The sequence below is a fragment of the Lygodium microphyllum genome, chromosome 7 (assembly GCF_053477565.2).
Source record: "Lygodium microphyllum isolate KBCC chromosome 7, Lygodium_microphyllum_v1.1.10, whole genome shotgun sequence".
NCBI classification, from domain to species: Eukaryota; Viridiplantae; Streptophyta; class Polypodiopsida; order Schizaeales; family Lygodiaceae; genus Lygodium; species Lygodium microphyllum.
Genome location: NC_141141.1, coordinates 68,230,911 through 68,248,412, shown reverse-complemented (window position 1 = coordinate 68,248,412; position 17,502 = coordinate 68,230,911).

Here is a 17,502-nt window from a genome sequence, read left to right as displayed (position 1 = left end):
AATTTCATTTGATTTTTGTGTAACCCTTATCATGATTTCTTTTCACTAACTTATAACATTTATTCTTACAGTGTAGAGACTATCCTGATTCATATGTTTGGTGGATAAGGGAGAGATGCATTGAGCTGATTTTGGACAAGGCAATCACACCATATGATCCTGACTCCCCTCTTCCTCCCAAAACTTCAATGGCCAAGGGCACAAGCAAGCGAAAGGGCAAGGGAAAGGGTAAAGGCAATGGTAAGGGCAATGGCAATGGCAATGGCAATGGCAAGGGCAAGGGCAAGGGCAAAGGCAATGGCAATGGGACCACTGCTGCAGAGTCAAAAAAAAAAGGAATGCCAATGCTTTCTCCTCTGAAATTTGATCCATCCCCTCTTAAACCCCAAGAAAAGAGACTACCTGTAAAGGTGAAATTCTTTCAACAATCAAAGAAAGGCCCTGTGAGAAAAAACATCTTTGAAGAAATCGATAAAGAAGCCGCAAAGCCAACAAAGGAGAAGGCAGCAGATAAAGAATCAAAAGAGCAAACATAAGCATACATGAGCCTTATTATTTTGGCTTTGTACATTTATATGACATTGTTGTACCTCATGATGTAATGAAATTTTTCACTTATAAATCGAATGTAATGTACATTTTATTTATATACATTCGAAAGGCAACTTGCTTCATGATAGGTTATGAGTTCCCACTAAAAAATATCTTAAGGACAGTCTATTAAGATAAATTCCTGCAGACTTTTCATTCTCAAGGCTCAAAACTCACAATTGTGGGAGACAAACAACTCGTACAAGAGAAAGAGCACTTGGCTCTTTTACCAATTGTTACGCCATTCACTTTGAACTTATCTCTAGGGGATGTATTGTCTAGCAATTCCAAGGTATCCCTCACATCTTTCAGACTCCAATTGGAAGTAACATTCACCTTCTTTACTTCTTCATGCGGCAAAACGTGCACCGCAAGTTTATATGGTGTGCAATCTGTATCGGAATCCAAGGGAACCCAAATACCCAATCTTAGTTTGTATCTCCTGTAATCAAAGCCCAAAGCAAGAGTTTGGCGAGGGATACTGTAAGCCAAAGCCAAGGATTGAGGGCATGCACTGCACCTCAAGATATCACCCTTATGGTCGCACTCTCTAGATTTCCAAAGCATCCCTATAGTGTTATCCAAATCCTCTTCCGAAAAGTTTCTACTTAGCCAGGATACCTTCGTTCTTTGTAAATTTGCTGTTTTGAAGCAAGCCACGAAGATATGGAGGGGTACAAACCATGATAAACATATTCTTCTTGAGATCCTTCCAGCTGTCATGGACTTTTTAATATCCTGAGATATTTTGAATTTGAAACTCTGCGCCGTTACCTTGTCAGGAATCTCCCAGTTTAGAGATGAAAGACTTGGCAATGGAAAATCTTTGATATTCCCATACCTATCCGCTTTAGAGGGAACCACATACTGTGCATAATATATAAAACCCTTGCATTCACTAAAAAAAGACACAGTTTTATCAGCATAAATAATGTCTGCCAATACCTTATGAATGGCATGGAAAGTCCCACTTAGGCTTTCCACAGGTTGCCATTCAATACTTGTTGACGGAAAGATATCTACAATGACGAACCTTTTGTTAGAACTTGCCTAAATGGAAAAGAATTATATACGTTATTCAACTAATAACTTACAATGTGTTTGTTGGGGAACACGTTCGTTTGGAGGCAAGTGCATATCCTTGGCCATGTAAACATGTTGCACCTCGACAAACCAGCCTTCGGGCATAATTTTGAAGGAAATGATACGCCCCTTCCAGTGATGTTTTATATCATCTCGTTTTCTTCTTTTCACCTTATGAGAGCCCTTGCAAGATGGCAGCATGGTAACCCAATCGTTTACAATAAAGGTTTTGGGCTCCCAATTTCCATCTGCTCCCTGGCTATAGACTATGCAAGAGTGTATTAAACGAGAAGGGTGCCTAGAGGAAGCCATGAAAAGAATGAAAGCGCAGAGAAAGAAGCTCAAAGAGGGGTGAATGAACTAAAAAGTAGCGCCAAGAACACAAATGAGTATGTATTGGGCGCCAAAAAGAATATTGAAAGATCTCTCGACTTTCAAAAAACTCATTATTAATTTCATCACATCTCTGTCACGTATTTTGTCAGATTTGTAAGTAAATAACATCTTTGGGACTCCAAAACATGTCAGACTTTAGGGATTTTGGCTAAAAAAGAAGAGAGAATCACGAATTGGACTCCACTATCTCTAAAAAAGAGGAGACAAGAATACCATATTCTTGCACACGTGGCGAACTCTCTTTGGCCCTTTCCTTAATCCCGTGATTAACAAAAGTGCATTTTTTGAAGCGTTTTTGGCCCTAATGTTCACAATTGTTAGAAAAATAATACAATTAAACCGACAAAAGTGAATACCTAGCAGTCTTCAGCTACAAAAATAAATTGGTTAGAACTCAATCCTAACCTTAATTTATTACGAGTGCGCACTCTAAACTCATAAACGTTTATTAATTTAAATATGCATTTTGCGGAATCACCCGCTATGGAATCACCCACTTACACATTAAATTTACAAAACGTCCGAAAAGGATAGGCGTCCCCATCGACTTTTTGCACAAAGAATCCACCTTGTGTATGAGCCCCGGTAATAAAATTTTACGGAATCCACTGTGGAATATGCCTGGAATATGCCTCCTGGGATCAATAATACCCTTTGTGGAGAGAGATCAGGTTGTTTGGGGACTAGTGCAATCTATGCCAGATTTGGGGTTTTCCACAATGACGAGTTGGAGAAGGTGCAATGTTTGGCTTTGAAGTACCAAGCAAGAGTGCCATGAGTTGAAAGATTCCTTTTCTAGTTGAGACTTTAAGTTAACATGCCCTCTATGTGAAGTTATAAGTCCTCCAAGTTGGGTATGTAGTGGTGGCTACTAATATTTTGGGAGTGATTAAAGGAAGATAGATGTTGCCACATTGTGCTACATTCTCTCCATTGATTTTGGGATTGATTGGATTTAGTGAGACTCAATTAGAAAAGTTTACTAACAGATTGGACACACTCCAATACCATGTTGGAAACATGGGCATTAACACATTAATCCTAATTGAGCGCTAGGGAGAATAGTAATGAAACATTATTAAAGTAAAATGCACATAAGGCAAAATTGAGAAATGAAATGGACTAGATCAAGATTTCATTGAGTAGAACTTGATAAAAAATGATGTGGGCTCACTCTCACATCCTTAGCAGTGTGTTGAGACTAACACTCACAAATTGATATTCAATCTTGTTACAAATGAAGAATCAATGTCCTCTTATATAAGCTGAGGCAAGTGGATGGGTGGGTGACTAGTGACATGATAGATGACTTCAACTTTTATTCTTCTATAAGAAAAGGTTTTCCAAGAGAAGAAAATTACATCTCTATATAGTCTTCTCACTTCTCTTGATTGTACATCTAAGACTAGTACCCGAACATGTGCCAATAGCTCATCTTATCCTATCAAAGGAGTCTAAAATTTGTGATGACTATTGTTAATGGTAGTACTTTCATATGCAACGTGCTTCATTTTCAAATAATGGTTCAATGAGAGCTATTTGCAAACTATAGATTGTACATAGTGATGTTTGTGATCACATGCAAACACTCTCTTTTGTCAACAATCTGTTTTTGTGACTTTCATTGATAACTAATCCTTGTATGCATGGTTATATGGTTTAAAAGCCAAGGCCTAAGTGTTTTTATGCTTCAAACAATTCGTTAACTTGGCTAAAATTTTATCAGAATGTAAGTGGGTTCATTCAAATTAAGGAGGGGAATATATGTCTAAGGAATTTTATGCATATCTACCTAAATGTGGGACAAAACACCAATTTATAATGTTATATATAGCATAGTTAAATGTTATAGTTGAGAGGAAAAATAGATCAATCATGGAGATGACATAATGCATATTAAGAGACAAGCTTTACCACATAGTATCTAGCTTGAGGCTTATGCGCAGCCTATGTACTTAATATTCCACTAAGGCTTGGTATTCTATCACTCCATATGAGGTTTGGCATAGCAAAAAACCATATATGGTTTAGTTGCATGTTTTTGGTGGCTTGGATTATGCGTTACTATCACTACACAATGCAAGGAGTTGGATGATAAGGCTATAAAATGTATTATTGATGTACAATACAAAAAACAAAGGCTACAATTATACTATCCACAAAGTAAATGTATCTTGGTTAGTTGTGATATTGTCTTGGTCGAAGATGCTACTTAGCCTTTAATGTTATGCACGAAATGCTCATATGATATTTATGACCCTTTATTGCCTCTTTTTAGTGGTATGTAGTCACATGTAGTGCCAAATGAGGTCATTTTTTAGCTTGCTTAGGATTCTCATGATAACATAGATTTAACATTTTTCTTATACATATGTGAATGATATACTTCTTAATGAGAGAGTAGAGATTAAGCAACCTAGGACAATGCCAAAATGGCTGATGCAAAAATTACATAACATTAAGTTTGATGCATAGTTGTATGGTCCTACTCATCAAGCTCTCATAGTGCCTCTTGTACATCAAATTATTATACATTAGCTATTTCTAGTCTATATGTTGAGGATGAGCCTAAGCCTTTTGAAGAGGCACAAAATTGAGAAAATTTAATGGTTGATATAGATTCTATGTATGATGCTATTGTAAAAAACAATACTTCATTTATCTTCTGGTAAGGAGAAGGCCATTGGAACCAAGTGGGTTTACAAGCTAAGACACAAACCAGATTGTAGTATTGATTGCTATTACAAAGCTAGACTTGTAGCAAACTATTATGCTTAATAGAAGGGCATTGAATTTGATGAGACCTTTGCTCCCACTTGTCATATGAAAATTATTCATAGAATTTTTGTATAAAAGATGATAATGATTGGAGTGTACATCAATTGGACATCAAAATTACATTTTTGAATGGTGATTTTTATGAGGAAGTGTATGTTGTTTAGCCTCATGATTTTGTGCAAAAAGGGGAAGAAAACTAATTGTGTAGGTTGAAAAATACTTTATATGGACTAAAGCAAGCACCTCGGGCTTAGTATAAGAAGATACATGCGTACTTGATTGGATATGGTTTTGAGAATATTCCAACTGAGAGACCTTATATGTTAGTATGTTGATGACATGCTTCTTATCATTGGTCCTAATGGAACACATATTTCTTATTTTAAGGATGAGTTGAATTCAACTTTTGACATGCCAGATTTGGGTCTATTGCATGATTATTTGGGCATTCAATTCAAGCAATATGATGGATGCATTACTTTGTGCCAAACAAAGTATGTTGAGATATTGTTGTAGAAATTTGGTCTTAAGGATTGCAAGCCTATTGCTACTCCTATAAAGACAAGTTTGAAGTTGAACCTTCATGATACTAGAGATTTCTTTGATGACCTTCTCTATTAGTAGGATATTGGATACTAATCTATGTATGTATTATGAGGCTATTTGTAGTCTCACAAATGAGCAGGTTTATGCATAGCCCAAGTATTAAGAATTGGCAGGCAGCACTAAAGTAGATCTTTCACTACTTGAGTGGTACTTGGCACCTTGGGCTTTCATACTCATGTATTCATAAGTGTTTTTTACTTCATACTTGATAGGTCATACATATCATGGTTGAGCAAGAAGAAGCCCACTATGGCCACTTCTAGTTTTGAAGCTAAGTGTATGGTAGCTTTCATAGCTACATTTCAGTGTGTTTGGTTCAAATGCCTCTTGTTTGATTTGGGTACTAGATAATCATCTACCACCACCATCTTTATTGATAGTCAGAGCACACTGGTAGTTGCATGGAATCCAATGTTCAATACACTTATTAAGCATATTGAGGTGCACTACCATTATGTCAGCAGGAGAAGCCAGCTTGGCCTATGTGTGCCACCAACACATGCCCAACCTTGTAGATCTTTTTACAATGGATTTTCCTCACAAAAAGTTCATAGATTTTTGTTAGGCTTTAGGCTTACTTCCTTTTTTTTGGATTGATCTAGTCAAATAGACATGACACTTTCCTATATGATAAATACCAACTTTTATTTACCACATTAATCCCAAGGGAAATTTGTTATAATATTTTGGTAGTCATGTGTGTGAAGTTAAGGCACTATTTTTCCTCTTTAGGGATTTTCCCCCTCTAGCCTTTTATATGCTTATTCCATTTTAGGACATACTTAGTCTTGTAAATCTTCTCTATTGATACCTCTCAATATAGTTTGAGTTGTGCCCTCTCAAGCTTCTTTGTCTCCAAGTTGTATATTTGCATTCTTGCAACCCTAAATTCAACACAACAAAATCAATACTGCACTTCTCAAAGAGTTGACATGCTATGATAGATGTCAATATCATTGGATCTTTTCTAATTGTTGATACTTTCATGCATTGAAATTTGTCACAAGGCTTGACAAATCTAGCCTATAATAACCTTAATAAGATAATTTTAAACAAAGATGGCCACACCCCTAATCATCATCATAGACTGCCATCTCACACATAATCATCACCAATATCATTGAATCTCATAAAGCTTGCATGTGGATATAGCAAAGGCCCATTAGACAAGGGGGGAGAGCCAAATTCTATATAAGCATTTTTAAAATATGAACATTGCACTACTAGGATGAGAGAGAGAGAGAGAGAGAGAGAGAGAGAGAGAGAGAGAGAGAGAGAGAGAGAGAGAGAGAGAGAGAGAGAGAGAGAGAGAGAGAGAGAGAGAGAGAGAGAGAGGGGGGGGGAATGGAGAGGTAGTGAGAAAGAAGATAGACGGAGAGATAGTAAGAAGAAGAAAGGGAGATAGATAAAGAAATAGTGGGATATATATATATAAGACAAAGAAAAGAAAATATAGAGGGATAGTAAGAGAGAGTGAAAAATAGTAAGAGACAGTGAGAAATAGTAAGAGGGAGTGAGAAATTGAGGGTTGCATATTTGGCTCGGGGAAGTTATTATATATATATCCTCTACATCAAGTGCTTTCAAGGCCTATTTATAAATATCCTTATCTGTGAATCTTTCTTGAATAAAACCTAACCCTTTTCTATTCAATTTGTAAATAACCCCTTTATATCACACCTTTCTATATGTAAAAAATGTATAAAAATGGTATTTTAAAAATACCTTATTTTAAATCCACGTGATGCACACGTATATTCATGAGTAACTTACCCGAGATATTTGGTTAGTGCTTAAGGGTCATGTGTTGCTTCATGGTCGCAATTTTGAAGGTTCTATCATACCGAATTTCCTTGCCACTACCCAAATTCCCCTACACAAACCCATCAATATATCCATCTTCTCCACAAATTCCACATACACTATGTATCCATGACTAATAAGACTACTCCTGTAAGTTGGAAACCCTCTTTCAAGCATGCCATTCTAACAAAATATCCACCCTATTTTCTCACAATGCCACTAAGCCAACACTCTTGATCCAAAATTCTTTCATCAAATCCCATCAATACTTCCTTCAAACTTATTCTCCTTTTTTTGACAAACCTTGGTTTGAGGCTACAAGTCCAACAAAGATTGAAGAAGAAGGAAGCAAGGAGTATACCAACAAGATGGCCCTTAAGCCAAAAAACATTGGAGCTAGACATTATAGCATGCATGAGCAACACCCCCGTTCCACAACCCTAAGCCCAAGTTTTTTCTTTGTATTTCAAAGAGATAATGTTAAAATAAAAATAGAAAAAAAATCTACCTATGAGTGTAGTGAACTTATCTCCATGCCCAATCAAGTTGCCTCCTCCCTCAAGCACTCTGTTAGCTCCATGATCCAAGGTGCAAGCTTAAGGAAGCTTGATCCTCAAGATCCAAGCTCCACGCTCCATTGTTGCACATGAGACAAGAGAAGAGAAGAGAAGAAGAAGAAGAATAGAGGAGACGATGGAGAGCTTCTCCACCACAGTCTCTCACCCTCACACACTCACTCTCTCTCTCAAAACACAAGCTCAAATAAGAAAGAACAAGAATAAGAAGAAGAAGAGAAATGGAGAGCTAGTTTTATCCACACACAAGAATGAGTTTCTTTATTCACTTCTTTGGCTTTTATACATGCCCTAATTTCTTCTGGGCACCTACCCCCTTTTTAACATGACTGGTCATTTTAGCATATTCCTATTTTCCTATTCCCTTCTATTTATATGGTGACTTCACCCATGCCCGTCTACTCTTTACAAATTGCATAGAAGGGAGCCTAGTGCTCTTTTATAAATATTTAGGGATGCCTTTGTATATTAATATGTGCATCTTTCATTTTTGCACTTGCCTTGGATTTTTAAGGTGTCTTTGCATTTTTTGTCATTTTTCCTCTTATTTTTGTTGTTGGCCTCCTTTCTCCACTTTTCCCTATATTTTAAAATTTTCTTATGCTTTATTCTTTTCATTTTTTGCCTTTCTTGCACTGGGAGTAACATTACCCCCTCCTAGTCAAGTGCCAGCCCCATGGCACTTATGGGATTTATTAATGAGGGCTCATGTGGTTGAAGGGTTGTCATGAAGGTCGATGATGAGGCCTTACGGGGATTGGACATGGAGAAGAAGCATATCAAAATTGTTTTGGCTATGGAGGCTAAAAGTGGATTGAGTGGGTGATGCCAGGACTCTGAAGTCGATGGATTATCATGGTTGGTCGAATTCACCTAAAAAGGAAAAGAAAATACACTTTCTACTAGGGGATGTATCTACCTTGCCATGCAGTGCATTGTGTCCATCCTAGTGGAACTGGGAATTGGGACGGCGAGAACCACAAGAAAAGCCTTGGGTGTTGTCCTACACTTGAGGATTCAGTTCATGTAGAGGGGAGGTGTAGTGGGTGTAGCTTAGGGAGACAAGTCTAACCATAGGTGAGTGTGACCTCCCTAGGTGTATCCTGCTCTTCATGAGCCCTAACTGTGGAGCGGGGGAACAAAAGGGCTATGGGGTTAGGCACCTAGCTTGAGAACCCCTAGGTGCAGTGATTGTGGCACTCTGATGTTATAGTAGACTTCATTCATTCTTTCCCTTTTTCTTCATTTTTCCTTTTCTTTTTCTTTTATTTCCTTTCCTTTTCTTCTTATTCCTTTTTTTGTGGGTACAAGTAGGGGGAGACAAGATAGATGTCATCCTCATGCTCTTTAGGAGCTTCACACGGGGGCCTAAGGGATTTGCTAAGGAATGTAGGGCTCATATGTTACATTTCGAGAACCTACTATCACTCATATGTTCTAAGAGGCTCATGAAAAATGCTGGCAAGATACGACCCATAACATTAGGTGGGCCATTGCACAGATGTCTATCCCTACATTGATGTCAAAATAGAGCGATGGCAAGTGCTCTTTTTGTGGTATTGGCTTTTGTTTTAATAGGAGTCGTAAGAGGCGGAGATAATTATAGGTGGTAAGGAAGGTAGGGTCCGGGCATGATGTGAACTCATCTAGGATGTGGGTATAATGGAAGGCTAGAGGTCTTGAGCTTTAAAAATGAGGTAGTCTTCAAGGATGGAGACATTGATATTATAGATCAAAGGGGAGTCATATCTACCATACTTCCCTTAGTTAAAATCCACACCATGGTGTCTTGGGGGTGAGCCATGTAGGTGGGATAATTCCTTTCATACATGTTGCAGAATGTCATCCATACCTCAAAATTATTATCCTAGATTCTTTGGCGCCATTTAGGTTGGGCTTCAAAACCTGACTTTTCTAGGCTCTTTTATGACCTTGTCCTCCTAGTACCAAGCAGCAAGCTCTCTTCTCCATAGTGTGGGTTTCCTTGCCTTCTCCTCTAGTCATCGCTTTCCTAGCCTCTTTGCAACCTGGATGGCTCCTTCAACCAGGACATCAGGGTAGAAGAAATCAAATTCGAATGGTGTGCCCCCCCTTTTCCCACTACTCCCAATGGTTTAGTTCCAATGCCCAATTGATTAGCAATTGTTCCTCTTGGATTGTGGCATCTGGACTTTGGGCATGTCTTGTGGCTTGTCATTAAATTTCCTCCTTGTGAAATCTACCAACTCTCTATGTTTTCTTTTGGCCTCAATGATTCTTTTTGCAGTGGCCAAATCTTCTTCTTAGCCTTATGCTTATGTTGATCGAGGTGGGGTGGGTTGTGTTCTACAACCTACCCTTTGGGGTCATTGAGCAATTCTCAATTTGGGCCTTCCTCCTTTGGTGGTTCTGCTTAGGTGGTGGTGGTTGGCCGTTCCTGCTATTCTTGGCCTCCAACTCCCAATTTCTCTAAGTCTTCTTTAGAGAGCCATGCCCCTGTGGCAGAATCTACCTTTGTTGCTCTAGGCTTGGACTTGAGCTGGTTCTAGGGGTGTGTTCTTGGAGCCATACTTTATGGCTCTTTGCGTGATTTCTAGCTTCTTCTTTAGGCCTTCTATGTTGCCATTATCTCTTGCTTGAGTCATGTGAAGTACCATGTTTAGGGAGGCTTGTTGTTGGACTTCTAGCCCTGCCTCCGTTGCCTCGGCCCTTGCCTCTGCCATGATCCTTTTGCTTTCTGCTAGCAAGGCATTTTGCTAGGTCTTTGATGCTTTCAATATTTTTCTCCCCCCAAGATTTGGCCTTCTCCTCCATCCTTCCTTGACTATCGCCACCTGGCTCTCCTCGAGAGCATTGCCATCACTTGTTCCTGCTCTTTCCAAGTATCAACCATTTTTTATTTGTCATGTTTATGGTGGGCCAATTCTTTTTGTAGTTTCTCCTGCTCCTGGAGAGTCTTGAGCAATCACTTATCTGCCTCTAGCAACTTGTTGGTTGACTCCTTATCCTTTTGGGCCTTAACCTCCTACAACTCCTTGAGTGTAGTAGTTATTTTTGGCTCCTCTTTTTGCAGTATTGTGTGCGAGCTTGAGTTTTCACTTTTTTCAACTCCTCTGTGAGCTCATTTGTGGTTGTCTTCAATTGCTTAAGGACCTCTTCCATGTCCTTTTGTCCTTGTATGAGGCTTGAAAAGTCTGTCCCCAAGCTCATTTGTTCCTTTATCTTCTCCAATGAAAGCTTCTCGACCTGCCCTAACTAGAGTTTTTGTGTGCCTTCTTCTTATTTTCTTAGCTCCACCTCCCTCTTTGCTTCTAATTTTTTCTTCAAGTCATTATATTCCCTCTTATGTATAGTCACTTGTTTTGTCTTTTATACCTGATAGGCAACCATCCACCCAACTTACCAACCCACCCACTCCCTATTACCCCACCTCACCCATCCTACTACCCCCCCCCCCCCTTCCTCTGGCCCCAAAAAAAAAAATCCCCTCTCAATCTTTACAAAAAAAAACATACACACCACCTTAAATTTAACCCAAAAAAAAACACACACACACACAGACACAAAACATACTTACTAATTCATTTTCAAAACACAAAAACAAAACCAACCACAATACACAACAAAAGCCAAACAACACTTTTTTTTTTCAAAAAAAAAATCAAACCACTCAAAAAACCCAAAACAACAAATAAACATAAAATATTTTACCTTTAACCCTCCTTTTTTAAAAAACACAAAAACAAAATCCCTTCTCTTATTTCTTTTTCCTCTTTTTTCGAGCGTGACTGCCCCTTTTCCGCCATCGTGTGCATGTCCCTTTCTAAGGTCTTGTTCATGTGTGGGGTTTTGGTCCTCATTGCACGTGTTCGTGATTACAGTCGTTCACGTGCAAGGGCACACATGCGGTTTTTTTCCGTGGGGTGGCGAGCTAGCTCTTGTTTACACAACAAACACACAACCCATTTTCGGGTACATTTTTCTGACTTTTGAATCTTTCAAATTTGCAAAAACCCTAAAACCACATTCAAAATGATAACACCTTATAAAAAAAACCATAGAAATTCCCTCAAATTTTCAAATAAATATGGAAATAATTTTGGTATAATTTTAAAATTTTTGAAAATTTTCAAAAAAAATCTAAGCTAAAAATACCAATAGAAAATTAGAGAAAATTCAAAAACCTTTAATTTCATGAAAATTTATTTATTTATTTGAAAATTTATTTAAAAATCAAGAAAAATTCCAAAAAAGCATACTAACTTTCCTTTACATTTTTGGATAATTCACATATGCTGAAATTATACAAAATAATTGGGAACCAATTAATTGAATAATACACCCTTATTGAATGTGCAAATTCATAGAAATTTTATTTTCAACTCCGAAAAATGGGTAGAATTTTTTTGAGAAATCTATTGGACTTTTATACTTAGCTTTCAACCTACATTGTTGAATGAACAAAATGAAAAAAATATTAATCTCATCATGACCGATTAAGAAGAAAGACACAAACTCACAAAAAAATCCCAAATTGACAAATAAACCAAAACACACATAGTACAAATAAATTCGACATCTTTCATGAACATATTTGAATGAAAACATGGTAGAAAAACACATCACAATTTTTTGAAAAATATTCGCTATGGTATTTGGTTTGTTTCGTTTATATTGGCAAATTTTTTTAGCTTGTTGAATTTTCTTTTTGGATTCCATTGTGGTTGTATCATCTCAATTATTGATTGCCCATTGAGACTGCACTTGCATACACACCCTCCTCCAGGTACTTCATTCTTTTTTTTTTCCCTTTTTTCATAAACATCACAAATATTTATTAAAACGAACCAATTAATTACATTTTCCATGCGCATTCGTGCTAAACACACATTTTACTTAATTAAAACAAACTAGCCATTCAGGAAGCACACACTTCTTACATCAAACACACTTATTAATCTGCAATAAAATAAATCCTTTGTCACAAATGCACACACTAAACAAAAAGTGCTACACACACATCAATTTGTAAATAACAAACTTGCATTTAGAGACCCAAAGTCAGGCCGTAGTCTGGCACATTAATAAGCACCATCAACTTAATAAGTTTGTAATGGATAAAATAAACTACAGTTTTCTTACTAAGGTTTATCACCTAATAAAAATTCACCCTTTGATAATTAATTTGTAAAATGAACCTATAATTAAATCCCCCTTTCCTCTCACATTGCACATTCCCCCTTTCAATAAAGCATAACATGGAGTGGGTGATGTTCCAGTTAGTCGAAGTCTCTATCAGATGTCTTGGTCAGTTGAAGTTTGGTTAATAGTCAATTTGGATTTTGGTTTGGTATTTTAATTGGTAATTTGCTTAGAGTCTGCGATATGGTGTGTATTTCTTTTTCTTTTTTGCGATGGGGCTATTGGATGCTTGTATATATGCATTGCATGAAGCTTTCGGTCGCATAAGTGCAGAGATCATGTCGAAAATTTTCTAGGATGTGGATTGCTTGGGGTGGTCAATCTGTTGGTCAAGTCTATGAGAGTTTTGTGGTCGATATCTTATCTCATGTTATTTTGGTTTTTTTTCAAGCATTCTTTGTGATTGCCTGCGTGTGAGTGTGGTATGTGTAAACCATCTGAATGGCGCCTCGTACTCCTCCCCAGTCCAGTACGTTCCTTTGGTGTCTCATGACTACTCATTATTGCTGGATTCAGATATTGTCAGTAAGGTAGGATTACCCAAGTTTGTAGCACTTTCATTGTTGCTTATCCCAAAGGATACTGATATCTATGAGGTCATTTTTTAGCCTCTTACAATAAGAGGTCTAATCCTATTCATGGAACATTTATCCATATGACGCCTAAAAGCTTGGACAAAGCTCTATCCTTACCATATCAAGGAGACTCTGTTCCTACTACTCGATAATTATTCTCTAACAAGGATATCCTCAAGTTGTTGTAGAAGCAAACCCATGATGTATTGGACCCTAAGAGGGTTATTACTACTTCAGGCATTAGTGTCTCTATGATCCCTAATTCTACCTGGAAGCAATTATGCCAATTCTTGCAAGACACATTTATGCTTGCCAAAACACCTTCTAACTACCTTTCGAAGGAGTTATTCACAGCTTCCCGAATGGTGTTGAAAGGAATTACTATTGATTAGAGTTCCTATCTCCTATCAAAGGTGGATCAACATTTTGTTAGAGCCATAAGGGGTAATGTGACTAATGTCACATTTGGTTCTTATATTTCTATTTTCTTGGTGTATGCTACCCTTGCAAAGGAAGTTCCTACATTACTAGTTGATTCCCTAGAGGTTCCTCTTCCTCTACCTGAAAGCACTGATGTTGTTATTGAGGATCTTGATCCCCTCTCGCATGTGGTAATTCAGAGGAAGTGACTCAAATGCGTGACTGAATCAATCTTAGTTCCTCCTCTAGTCTCATTCCTGTTCAATCTAGCAGTCATTTGCCACCTTTCCTCACAAAGCTGAATCTTTTCAGAGCACATCGAGATGGTACTTTGGAGAATTCCATTCCATCTGTATAACACCTGGTGATAGGAGACATAATTTCTTTCTTATGCAAAGATGTCTAGAGTTCTATTTAACTCTCAGTTATTGCCTGTATCCAACAGCTTTATTCTTCTTGTTATGAAGAAGTTCAACAGTCCAAAGAAGAGTTGAATAAAGCAAATAATGAGCTAGCTTCTGCTCAACAAAGGTTTTCTGATCTTTGTACTCAAATGCAGTAGCAAACTAAGATTATTGATGCATAGAATGTGGAGATTTGAGTTTGCAAACTCAATTGGCTTATACTAAATCCCAAGTGGTTAATGTGACTGAGGAGAGGGATAGATTATTGTAGAAGTCTAAAGATCTTAAAGCTTTGATAGCTACCTAGATAGAAGAGCTTCAATGAGCCAATACCACTCTAGCACAGAGCAACACTCAGATTCAACAACTTAAGGAACAACTGGCTCAATTCCGTTCTATTTTTCAAAGTCCTACTGTACAACAAACTCCTTCCTTATCCCTTGTGGATTTTGCAATCCTTCAAAGGAATGCTACCTTATGCCTCTTATTCCAAGCCAAGATGGAAAGACTTCAGTCCAGAATGGATTTATTGTGGTCTTCATTTGATCAATTTCAGGAGTTTGTTTCTCCATACCACTCTTTCTTTGTTTATTATCAACAACACAAGCTGGCCTTCTATATCAAGATTTCAACGATGGATTTGCCTCTTCCAAAGGATGGTTGGAGTGGAGCTTGGTTTGCTAATTTGTTTTTGGCTGAAGTGGCTAGAATGGTTTTTGAAGGCTCTGTGACCACAAACACTATGCTGATGTCTTATATGTACTTGAAAGGTGATTTGCTAATACCGGATGATGAAGATTTAGCTAGGTATATAGGGGATGTGGTATTACAAGCTACATTGTATGTTAGATATTTGGAGTTGCAAATTGATTAAATGTTCCAAGCCTATTCTTCTAAAGTGACTAATTTTCCTAAACCCTCTTGGCATACAATTATTGACTTTGTGATCCTCAATCAAAGAAAAAACAAAGACTCTATTCATGTGCAAAACACTAACCAACTGAGGGTGGACCTCTTAGCCCACCTTTCAAAACAACCTCCTTTTGATTCATCTTTCTTTGATGCTTATCATCATCGATCCCCATAAGTTCTTGGCTTATCTTATTATCAACAAATGGTGCATAGATATGATGCTTATCTTTCCCTTTATAAATCTAACTGGCAAGTTATTTTACCTCTTCTTTTTCAACCTCAAGGTGCTCCTCAAATTCCTATTTTCACTCAATGTTCGTTTTTTGACGATCAAGTATTTTCCCCTCCTCCATCTTGTCCTTCCCTGTCTATAATTATTCATTCCACTTTTCCAATCTATTTACTAACATCATTTTTAACAGATTCTCCTAAGTTTCCAACTAATCCCTCTTTAGCTTATTTTTTGTTTTATGATTTTGCTTATCCATCTCTTTATCCCCTTTCAACAGTTCCTCTTCCCTCTCCTATCACTTCTATTCTCTCATCCCCCTTAGTTGGTTAGTGGCTATGCAAGCTTTGATCAAATGATTCTTAGAAGACGAGGATGGAGTGCATGAGATTCACTTACTAGATCTCAAATCAATTGGCCATTGATTCTAAGAGAATGGACAACTGCCAGCCAAGATCTTTAGAACTATCTTTATTTTGCTCAGTAGCATTCACAGTCTTCAAATCCTTCAATGAGATTGAGTGCTCACTTAGATTGGTTTCTAGCGTATATGCATAGGCATTCTCATAATCCAAAGCTGTGCATGAATGTGAATGTGACTATTGATCCTCAACAGTTGGATATCTTGTACTTTCATGCTCTTTTTTTGCCTAGCAGATATCTTGACTTGGTGGAGAGGATGTGTTGTTTGCAATTTTTCCAAAATCCTCCCAAAACTTTTGTACACAAATCTTTATCTATGGATTTCTTTCGTAATCACCAAGCCTTCAAGAGGGATCATCTTCATTGATACCCATGAATGTAGTTCTTGATGATTCATAATGATATCTCTTTTGGAGGTACCATTCAGATAGTTGTTTTGTGTAAGTATGTATGTGTGATGGTTATTTTGTTCTATGTTGGGATCGTGGTGGTTGGATATTCAACACTGTTCAAGAAGTTATCTTTTTGAATATTCGTGGTGATGATGATTTTGAATGGATAGTTTAAGATTCAAAGATGTAGAACCTCTTATATCCTTTAACAATTTGTCATGCTTTTATGTTTCAAAGTTGAGATCATGGATAAAGGTGTTTTTGTTTTGTTGCAATTCTTATTAGATACATGTTTGGATGGTGTTTCTTGAAGATGCTAACAAAGATCAAGTTAAGCTATATTTTGAATGTATATTCTCTTTTTCTTAGGTCATGAGGACACTCCCTGATCAAGTGTGGGCATATATGTTGAGGGTTGAGATGACTTTATTTTTTGGTTGATTTTTGTTGTTTTTGTATACTGAACGGTTGATTTTTGATGGATTTTTGAATGATGTTTAGTTGTTTTGAAAGTGTTTGGGAGTGTTTTGGATGAGGTTGATTATGTTTTGGAAGCTCATGATGTTCTATAGTGGAGATATGATGTTTTGGCATGTTCTGTTGATGTCATGATAGTGTCTAATTGGCTTTGTTTAAGTCTATTAACCTTCTATTTTGCTCTGTTTTTCTTATGTATGAGAGGTTGGAGTAAGCATTGATGAACTTTGAGATTAATTGGAAGCTTCTTGATTTATTCTTGATGGTTTTGAGTGATTTAAGTAAGCTCAAGGCTTTCTGATGACCTTCTATATGGTACTGTAAACCCTCTATCGAGCTTTTATAGAGTCCATGTTTCTGTTTTGTTTTGTTCTGTATACCTTTGTAAGTGTGATGATGGATGAATGTGTAGCTTGGGGAAGTTTTCCAACCATGGGAAGAAATGAATATAAGTTCAAAATAGCTCGAAGAAGTTGAAGAGGTAGCTTTCCCATTTTCTTGTGTAGATTCCCCATTTTCTTGATTATGAATGATTCTTCTTGATTATTCTATGGTACATTTGAGAGAGAGCATATGTGTGAGAGAGAGATTGAGTGAAATATAGCCAAATTTATGTTAAACAATGTATCTATGAGTGAAAGGTTGTGAGAGAAAGCT